Genomic DNA, 7603 nt, shown 5'->3' with positions numbered 1-7603 from the left:
AGTATATGAAACAATTTCATAACCACATATGAAACAACTTCATCAAAAAAAGTATTATATGAAACAATTTCATAAGATTAACAATTTCATGAAAAAATTCCATAAGATTAACGACGGATGATAATAGTTTTTACGGTTTTTACAAATTGGAGTGGTTTTCATTTGATCGCTCCTCTACATACATATATATATATATATATATATATATATGGACTTAATCATTTGAAAATTCAATATATATATATATTAAAATAAGATAATAACCAGCTCATTTCTAACTTTCTCAAAACTATAAAATAAAATCGGAAAAAAAACCAATCAATAAAAGAAACTATAAATTATAATTGAAGTTTCAAGTTATATATATTTCACAACAAAACACTGCATCACACACGTATACCTTATAATAATATTTAATTAACGCCATGATTTATAAATAATTGAGCATGGTCCATTAAAAAAAAAACAACATTACAAAATAGAATTATAACATCATCAATTCCAAAAATTGAATTAGCTTCGATGTAAACAATATTAAACTCGTAATACACCTACTATTTTTGTATTACTTCACTCACATTCTAGAACTCCCTTTGTCATTTCCTTTATTAGGAAAAGCATTTAAAACACTTTAAATTTTTGACAAATTAAGATTCGGCAACGACAAGTACGTCGATCACTTAGCATCTTATCACAACAAAATATTACTATACCCGATGATCCATGATATCTGCAACGTCTAAAGTTTAAACAACAAATTGATTCATTAATTTCTAAATTTGTTTTAGATTATGATAATAGGTGTTATGAGTCACAACTCAATTTTGTTGGAGCTTTTAAGTATCTTAACACGCTTTTTAAAATAAAATGTTATGTTAGCTATTTTATATGATATTTTCAAAAAAAAAAAAAAAACACACATCTTACAAACACATCTTCTTATTGAACGTTTGTCATAAGACACTTTTTCGAATATTGTTCCATAAAATAATTGATAGAAAATTTTATTTTAAATAATGAAAATATCTAAAAATATTCTACCTTTATAAAACAATATATTAAAAATACTTATTAATTTTATTTTATGGTTTTGTTGTAATATTTAATTTATAAAAAAAGGGTAGACTTTTCATTCCACAATTGAGGAGGGTAGGGTGAGGTCATTTTCATCACCAAACTTCATTCTTGGTGTATATGTTTTGTTACGATGTTTCGAGTCACCTTCAATCTCATCTTATTCTTTTTCCACATGTAAGGCTAACATTAATTTAAAGTATTAAATAAAGCATATTCATATATAATACAAGATTTTTTTTTATATAAAAACTTCATTTGATTTTCTTTTGAAATAATTATATATTAATCAATATTTTAATTCATAAAACGTTGGATAAAAAAACATCTAAAATAACAAGGACATATTAATTCTTACGTGTTTGTATCAGTTTGACATCAATTTTCCCTACACTTTTGAGTTGTCTATCAAGTGCATACAAAATCTTTTTGAAAATCTTTTCTTTTGTATCAGTTTCGTATTCTTTGACATTAATTCTCCAAACACTTTGACCTCAATTCTTCATATACATTTTGTCATCAATTGTCCACATTCTGACATCAATTTTGCACTATGTTTAACTAAAAATATGGGTCCGTATATTTTCAGATAAACCAGTTACAGTAAGACCCGTAGAAACACGTATGAGTTCAGGTAAAGGCTCTCCCGAATATTGGGTAGTTGTTGTTAACCAGGTCAATAAACCAAGACAACATTGTAAGAAAACCCAAGTACCGAAATTTTAGGTTTCATCACCCAAGAAACCAAAAATTACTTAAGAGTATGCTACTAGCTTAACACAAACTTGGGTATATAAAACAACCCAACAATTTTTTTGTCAAAGCTATTGGATCTTGAACATTTCACCTATAAATGAAAAGTTTTGTAAAAACAACACAGCTAGTACACAATCAATTTCGACCTACAAGCTTCAAATGTCTTTGCAATAATAGTATCTTTAAGAGGTGCTCTTCGACCTGAGTAATCATGTAATGATTTTCCTAGCTCTTGGACACATTGGTTGGTCAAGATTTATGATGAACCAACAAGTTGCCATGTTACAACAAATTATGTCAGAAAAAACGTGCATTCAATGTAGAAAATAGGTCAAACAAAAATGTGTGTAGAGATTAGGTCAAAGAAAACTTAAATCCCGTGAACAACAAAAGAGGTCCAGGGTTTGATTTCGACTACGAAGTTTGAATCACTTTAATAGCCCTACAATTGCATATAACGATTGACAATTCATGGATTTGGAGGTCCAAGGAATTGAAAAAATGCAAAAGACATGTTTACACTTACATTTAATGCACGTGTGTGGGGGCCTTAACGGTGTATAGTCATGACATGACTTATAGGGACGAAAAGAGAAAGCAAATGGAAACGACATGAATCTTTAAATAAGTTGTACTTACGCACAATCAACTTGTAATCTTGAATTTTAAGTAATTTGCATCAATAAACAGTAATTTATGCATAAAAAATTGTTTTAAAGAGTTTTTTTGTCAAATATTTTATAATATATATATATATATATATATATATATATCAAATGTTTATATATATATATTATAAAACATTTGACAAAAAAACTCTTAAAAACAATTTTTATGCATAAAGTACTGTTTATTGATGCATATTACTTAAAATTCAAGATTACATGTAAATTGTGCGTAAGTACAACTTATTAAAGCTCCATATTTGAATTCATGTAACTAACTGCTGATAATTATAATCAAATAGAGGATAAACATATCATTATAATATATTAAAATTTTAAAATATAATTAGAATAATTATTGAGTTCTAACAAAATAATTAATTATTATCTTTATAAAAAATATATTATTAAACCAAATATAAATTAATTCGTTTTTTTGAAATTTCTATTAAATTATAATAAAAATTTGAATCAAAGAAATTACATAAAAACGAGAACTTTTAAATAGTTAATTTAATACTAATATCGCTTATTTTTTTCAATTTTTTTAATGATAAATTTAAATTTATATTTCATTCAAAAATAACAATATTTTCTTTTTCTCAGAACCACATAACATCATAATATTAATAGACCCAAAATATAAACGAAACATTAAAATCAATATGTATCTCATTGCATTACGCGAGTATTCTTCTAGTATAAATACAATGGTTGTGTTTTATTTAGAACTCTTCCTTATTGTGAGAAGCACTTTGTGGCCATTGATTGTGTGTTTCTAGATTTAACCGAAAGACACTTATCAAGTGTAGTTTACGTGAAGCCACGACAATTTATTCATTTTGTATTTCATATCTGAGTACCAAAACATAACTTAACATGATAGTTTTCACATTAACGTATGTAAAATATATCAGAAATTGTTAATTTAAATTAATGTTCATATGAGAAAATAAAAAAAGTAGTAAATATAAAAAAAAATGTAATTAAAACATCACCTGAAACAATATTGTTTTATTTCACTCAATGGAATAATACAATATCGCTAAAGTGAAACAAATTTGGTGCTGTTTAACTGTGTGAAAACAAAACAATCTTGACATGAAAGTGAAAGTGAAACACTAAAGTGTTTTTTTCATATTGTGAAACAACATAATGTCGTTAATGTTAAATAATATTATTGTTGTTTCAAAAGTTGAAACAATTTACTAATGTTTTACAATTTGAAAACAAAATAAAATAAGATAAAAATTGATGTGAAATAGGATGTGAAACACTAAAGTGTTGTTTCATATTGTGAAACAACACAATGTTGCTATATTATGTGAAACAATGTAGTTCGGTTTTACATGTTGAAACAATGTAGCGTTGTTTCAATGGTGAAGTGTTGTTTCACATGCTGAAACAATGTAATGATGTGTCATATGGTGAAATAATGCAGCGATGTTTCACCATGTAAAAAGAAACAAAAAATGGCGTGAAATGTGATGTGAAATACTAAAGTGTTGTTTTACAAAATGAAATAACATAGGAGTTAAATTATTTTTATTGTTTAATATAAAAATTGCAATTACTAAAAAAATTTACAAAATAATGATATCTGTGTCAAATTAAAGAAAATAAAACATTTGATTTTTTATATTATTTTTTTGATTTAAAACATTGTTTAATTACTATATTTTTTATTTAAAATTTTATTATAATTAATATAATTTTGATAGCACTCATTGTTGACTATGGATTGGATGTTAAATGACTAGAATGCCTTTTTCAACTTGTCATTTATCTAATAATTAGTTTAAAATTTCAAAAATATCACATAATGTCATCGCTTTTCATAGTTGTAGATTAACTTCAGTTAATGATTAAGATTAGTCATCACGATCCTCAATTTTTTTTGGTCTTCACATGATTTAACCCCTATACATATATATATATATATATATATATATATATATATATATATATACACATACACATCTTGAGAAAGTCGTAACCTATAAAAATAAATCATAACTGACAAGATATTTACAGTCAAGCGATCATGAGAGAATATGTAATTAGTGTAGGGATTGTTTTTTGAGTATCTTTATCATGCCCCCACAAGATAATCATATAGTAAGACCAAACTGGGAGATGAGTTTTTGAACCGTCTTCTTGCAAATGGCTTAGTAAAAGCATTAGCTAGTTGATCCTTGCTAGAAATGTGGGAAACACGCACTTTTCGACTTTGGACATTCTCACGAACATAATGATAGCCAAGAGCTAGGTGCTTCATTTTTGAGTGAATTGGTGGCAACATGTCTAGCTTCTATATTATCACAATATATTATTGGCATTGTGATGGGTAGATGGCCTAGCTCGAAGTTTTGAATCCATAAAACCTTAGTCATAGTTGCAACAACAGCTCGATATTCGACTTGCAAACTCCAAGAAATAGGATTTTGATCCAAGTAAACAATGTAGCCGATCGTTAAAATGTAGCCATATTTATTGTTGGCCAAGGAAACATCTGCTGAAGCATGAAGAGTAGTGGGTGACTCACAACATAGTAGTTGACCTCGTATAGATGTGCCCACTTGATAGTGCAACAATCATTTAAGAGATGTTCAATGTTCTTCAGTCGACTTGTGCATGTATTAAGATATTATGTTCACAGAAAAAGAAATGTCTAGTTTGGTTAGAGATAAGTATTGTAGAGTTCCCATATTTACCTTGTGTTCAGTTAGGTTGGCCAAGGGAGTTCCACTATGCAAGGTTAGGGTAGGCTGAGAAACCATGAGTAGGAACATGTTTGGTGGCTGCCATGTGTGTATGTGTGAGGAGGTCTTGTATGCATTTATGTTGGCTAAGAAAAAGTCCATGAGAGTAAGGTAAGACTTTCACACCACATAAATAAGAAAGTATGCCAAGATTTGTAAGTAAGAAAGATTGGAGAATATAAATAAAAGAGTTTAGAAGAGTAGGATTTGATCTAGTGATAATGATAACATCAACATAAACAAGAATAAGATGTGATCATCTTTATGGTGTAAAGTAAAGTGTGAGGTGTAAAAAATGGAATTTTTGAAACCACAACCGAGTTGATAGGATTTGAGTTCATTGTAATAAAAATGGAATTATCCCACGGTGAATCAAGCATCCATTATCGATCGATTGGAAAAAGTTTGTCAACAGGGGTCAATGTTTATAGATGCTCGTTTGGTTTATGCAACCTCAGATTTCAACATAAAAATAGTTAGACAATAATGCTAATAAGGCACATCTATACTTTCATATCGGCGTTGGTCTTAACTTTCCCCTATGTAACAACCCTCATATTCCATATACATAAAATTCACATCATCTTACTCATAATACTAAAATAGTATCATTACAAAACATAGACTATCAAAATGTATCCTTAATACATAAACAAGTAAACTATTATCATCATTCAGACTTTTCCCTTGCCTTTATCTTTTCAACATAYGCTGATCTGCAAAACAGGTTAGTTCAACATCTGAGCGTTAGACCAAAAGGTCTAGTGAGTGTATAATCTCATATAACAATATACATTCCAAACAATCAGTTTAGAATCAAACCTGTTCCGAAACATATCATATTTATGTTTCTCGCAGTTACACCGCCATTACAATCTCATATCTCTTTCTCACTCGCGGTTACACCGCCATTATATCATTCTCGCGGTTACACCTCCATCTTACTCGCAGTTACACTGCCATTATATCACTCTCGCGGTTACACCGCCATYTCACTCGCAGTTACACTGCCATTATATCACTCTCGYGGTTACACCGCCATYTCACTCGCAGTTACACTGCCATTATATCACTCTCGYGGTTACACCGCCATYTCACTYGCAGTTACACTGCCATTATATCACTYTCGCGGTTACACCGCCATTTCACTCGCAGTTACACTGCCATTACATTTCGAAAACATCTTCCAAAAACATATTTCCTTTCATCCGGATTTGAAGTCCGGTCATACTTGTCCGGATTAGATATCCAGTCAATATACTTTAAACATAAACCAACTCCTTTGTCCGGATTAGAAATCCGGACAACACTTTATTTTTCTTGTTATCCGGTTTAAATAATATTCTGTCACCTCTTGGCCGGTTTATAAGTTATCCGATCACCTCTTGGCCGGTTTATAAGTTATCCGGTCACCTCTTATCCGGTTTAAACAATATCCGGACAAGGCATGGGCGATTTAAGTATCCGGATATCAATCCGGACACTACTTGCACGGTTTACATGAATCATCATCAAAAAATGCAACCAAATTCATAATAATCAGTTCTAAATGCTTATCAGACTGTATGTAAACAATTCATATCCAAAGCTCTTAATACACTCACCTTTTTGAAATGAGAATCAAAACCCTTTTGAGACCTTCTTCTTCTTCCTGTGCAAATCTTTAAAACTCTCCAGAGCAACTTTCAAAATATAGTAGGTGTATGTATATGTTTTTCTTCACAACAACTATATATATATATATACATACACAACCACAAGGGGAAGTGAAGGGCGGCTCAATAGCCGACTCCCCCTCTTTTCTTTATTTAAAATAATATACACACACATATCCAAACATATACATAACATATATATGTATATATATAACTAAAATAATAACCAGACTATTACAATATTCCCTCCTTAAAAGAATTTCGTCCCGGAATTTTACTTAGGCAAAAAGGTAGGGATATTTCATCCGCATTTCCGACTCTGGTTCCCAGGTGGCATCTAATCCTTTATGATAACGCCACTGAACCTTTACTAACCCAAACTCTTTATTTCGTAACTTTTTCACCTTATAAATCAGTAATCTGCTCAGGGGTTTCTTCAAAACATAACTTTTCATCTACCTTAATCTCAGGTAACGGTACTGCCACATCTGGACTTATTAGACACTTCTTCAAATTTGACACATGAAACGTGTTATGTATTCCACTTAATTCTAAAGGAAGTTATAACTTATAAGCCACTTCTCCAACTCTTTCTCTAATAGGGAAAGGTCCAACGTATCTTGGACTTAATTTCCCTCTCTTTCCAAAACGTACTATTCCTTTCCAAGGTGATACTTTCAACATTACTTTA

The sequence above is a fragment of the Cynara cardunculus genome (assembly GCF_001531365.2).
Source record: "Cynara cardunculus var. scolymus isolate 2C chromosome LG 3, CcrdV1, whole genome shotgun sequence".
Classification (NCBI taxonomy): Eukaryota; Viridiplantae; Streptophyta; class Magnoliopsida; order Asterales; family Asteraceae; genus Cynara; species Cynara cardunculus.
This window is presented reverse-complemented; position numbering follows the sequence as displayed.